Source organism: Canis lupus, chromosome 19, assembly GCF_048164855.1.
Source record: "Canis lupus baileyi chromosome 19, mCanLup2.hap1, whole genome shotgun sequence".
Lineage (NCBI taxonomy): Eukaryota > Metazoa > Chordata > Mammalia > Carnivora > Canidae > Canis > Canis lupus.
Window position 1 is genome coordinate 23,637,930 of NC_132856.1, and position 4,090 is coordinate 23,642,019.

Consider the following 4,090-nt stretch of genomic DNA (forward strand, 5'->3'; position numbering starts at 1 on the left):
ACCCAAACCTGAAGGGGGAAAAAAAAAAAAAACTGTGGAGAAAGCTAACAGCCCTGAACTTACCTCCAACAAAGTTTACCTTCCAGAGAGATCCATAGAGTACAGAATTCTGAGATGAAATTGCTCTGAAGTATACAAAGATAAACTACTGTTTTTTCTCCTACACCTTTTCTCCTGGTCTCACCTTTTCTGCATTGGGGAAACCTTCTCTTCTATCACATGTGACAGAGTGATCGATTATAGAGTGCCATCTGCCACCCAATGGGAGTGGGTATGTTACTTAATTCTGACCAACAAATGGCTCCTTTTCCTTAGCCACACTGATTGCTTTAGAGATGGATAGAGGACACTAACATGACCAAAATTTCTCCTTTGATCTTTTGTGTAGGGCAACCAGGAAAGACTGATGTGTGGACGTATGGTGCTCAAAGAAAAACAACTTAGAGCTAATTAGTTATGGCTACATAGGAAAGCTGACCAAAACTGAGACAGTGAGATAAGATCAACAATCAGAGAAACAGATATCCTTAGATTTTCCAGAGATATGAACCAAAACTTCTTTTCTTTTTGCTGGAACTATTATGGTTTAGATTTTTGTCACTTGCCACCAAAAGAGCTTTGAGTAATCACCTAAAAACTTTTCACTCCTTTAAATAGACACTTCCCTATGGATAGCCATACCATTAATCCACGTTATAAAAAGTTGACCACCTGATAGATGGCCCTGTAGCTCTCTTCATTAATGAATTAAATGCTAGTAGTAGATACCTCTTCTTTAAAAAGGCAATAAAAGTATCTTCCTACATTTCAACCAGGGATTGTGTCTATTGAAAGTACAAAAGGAAAAAAAGTACAAAAGATTATAGTAATTGTCACACTTAGTATATGTTAATACTTTACTCTTTTGTACATGCTTGTCACACATGTATACACCCCTCATTTGAGCACATAAAAATCCAGCAAGAATAGATGGGCAAGAGTCTTCACTTTAATATGCATCAAACATGCACTAGTTATAGACAGAGCCCTGTGTTAAGTAGCCAGACCACAAGAATGGATGACCTCTTCTCTGCCTTCAAGAGACTCATAGTCCAGGAGTTGGTCAAGGCTTGTAACCCAGTGAGAAACCACACAGAAGGCAGCAAGTACTAAGCAGCGAGTAATTGGTGTATGATTTGTACTTTCATATCCACTTAGCTCAACAACTACTTAAGGAGAAGCTACTCTGTGTCAGCCATATTATGCACTAGATATAGGAAAAATAGCAGTTTTGAACCATGTGTGGTCCCTGCACTCAAGACATAGATCTTACTCTTTTAGGAATAGGAGCAAAAATTATCTGATGGAAAAATCGATAGGTAAATGCTACAAGTGTCTGTGAAAGAAGCCACCACTAAAGGCAGGGATGGAGATAAAGTGAAGAATTCTTGGAGGAGATGTAACTAAGCTAAATCTTAAAGAAAAATGAAAAACAAAAGAAAAATCTAGGACATAAAACATGAAAACTGAATCTAATCAAGCCCCTAGATCTAATCACCAATTTACAGGGGGGAAAAGGAGAGAGAACATATTAATAATGTCATGAGGATGCAGTCAGACAAACCCAGAAATTGAGAAATTCTACAAGATGTTGAGAAATTCTTCAACAAACAAATAGTATGACATAAAGAGGAAAGAGGAACTGCTATAGATTTTTAAGGATGTAAGAGACTGTCATCTATGTGAATTATATCTAAATTTTAAAAATAAATTGGGAAAAGAGAAATATCACTCAAATACATTGTGTAGACTTTATCTGGAGCCTTATTTAAACAAAACAATTGCCAAAACTCATTTCAGAGAACACTAGGAGAGTATGAACATAGACTGGAATTGGATGATATTAAAAATTATTGGCAATTTTATTAAGTATGATACTGACATTGTGCTTATTTTATTTTTGAAGTTCTTATCTGATAGAGACACATATAAAGTATTAATGGGTGAGACAATATGATGTCTGGGAATTGCCATAAAATACCCCACATCTTCTCCTTCTATCCCCCCACCCATAGAGTGGGGAAAGGAAAGATGAAATGTGAATAAGATGTTGAAACTAGGTAATGTGCTATGAAAGTTTACTATTCTACTCCCTCTATTTTTGTATATTTGAAATTTTCCATGATAAAAAATAAACAAAAAAGAGAGAAAAAGAGGGAACTGTCAGAATGATTTTTTAAATGGGGTACAATTTCTGATAAAATTAAATTAAAAGGTATGTCATTCAAAAAGAGAGAATGGACATAGGAAGATGTGGATGGAAACAAGGTTGCTCATGGTATGTTTGCAGGAAACAGCCAAGAGCAGCAGGATGTGGCTAATTTCAGCAGAAAGCAATTCATTGGAAGTGGCCTGAGGACTCAAGACTCTCAAGAAGGGCAGCAGGACCTGGCACAGAAGCTGTGTGACCAGCAGCAACTCCAAAATATGAGCCATAGAACTGAGCTAGTGAAGCCACCACCAACACCACCTCCAGGTCATTGGCTAAACATCACAGCTTGCTTCTTTGCCACTGAACATGGCATGCTGACAATATGCTGCCTCTGGGACCTGCACAGAGCCCCAACCACCCACCACCAGAATGGATTAGCCTGACTCCTGGCTGCTTTGCCTATTTGTTGTCCCGTCCAAGTTCAAGACTTGATGCAATTGGCAGACCTAGGTTTTGTGCCCGAACTCTGACTGTAAGGATATATACCCAAAGCCATTTCCATATCCCTTTCCCTTACTGCTTTAGAGACTTAGAGTAAAAAACTATTTTGCAGTCTCCCTGGGAGCAATCAATTCAGTTATGTAGACAGAAACACATAAAGCTACCCCTCCCCCTTTTAACTTCTGTTTCTCTTATTTGAAGCATTTCTAATGAGCACAGCATTGAACAGTAATAAGGCTATACAGTTACTTCAAAAGAAGGTGAGATAGGCTCAGAGGAAGAACAATGTAAATTTTTTTTAATGCTAAGGAAAAGGATGATGGGGAAGGGAGAACGAGGTGGTCAACAGGCAAGGCTTCTGCATCACCCCTATAGTGTATGTTCTTCTACATGTGCCAAGGCAGTGGAATATGTGCCCAAACATGGACCTGCTCCAAGAAAACAATCTAAGCTACACAAAATTCAGACATGAAACATATCAAATGGGAAGATAATTAATTGTCAAGGCATAAGTCTGCTTTGTGGCTTTGTCGGGTTAACCTTGTGGATAGTGGATTTCTTTGAGAATCTGGTGAAAGCTATAGATCTTCTCACCAGAAAAGAGGACATGCTCAAACATCACTGCAACTTCAGAAACATCATGGACCACTCTGTGGTCATTTATTGCTCCTCCAGGGTCTGTGGTCTTCTAAATATATTATTCTTGCAAGAAGTGTCTAATGCAGTTTTCTAAAGCCATTGAATAAGGGCCAAGGGAAAGGGAAGAGTGCTATGCTGTGTAGACCAGGAGAGGAAAGTGGTGTGCCATGCTCAAAGTGTTTGTTGTTCATGAACTATGTCCATCAGAATTACTTGGGGTGTGAATTGCAATCCGGATTTCCAAGCCCAGAAGCAAACCAGGTAAATCAGGCTCTTGAAGGAGTGGGGACTGAGATTCTACATTTTTAGCAAGGTCCTCCGCTAGTTCTTAGGCACATAAAAATTTTAGAACCATTGCTTTAAGGGGTGTCATAAGGCCAGGATGAAAGAATAAAAATGAGGCTAGAAAAAAAGATAACAACAAATAATAGTTGTAATAAATAAGAAAAATAAGTAATAATCCAATGCAAAGGGGTGCCCGGGTGGCTCAGTCAGTTGAGCGTCTGCCTTCAGTTCAGATCATGATCCCTGGGTCCTGGGATCTAACCCCCCCATAGGGTTCCCTGCTCAGCGGAGAATCTGCCTCTCCCTCTTCCTCTGCCTCTCTTCCCCCACTCACACTCATACAATCTCTTACTTTCTCTTAAATAAATAAATAAATAAATAAATAAATAAATAAATAAATAAATAAATAAAATCTTTTAAAAAATAATCCAATGTAAAATTTGTGAAATTTAGATCTGATTGTAAATGGCAACA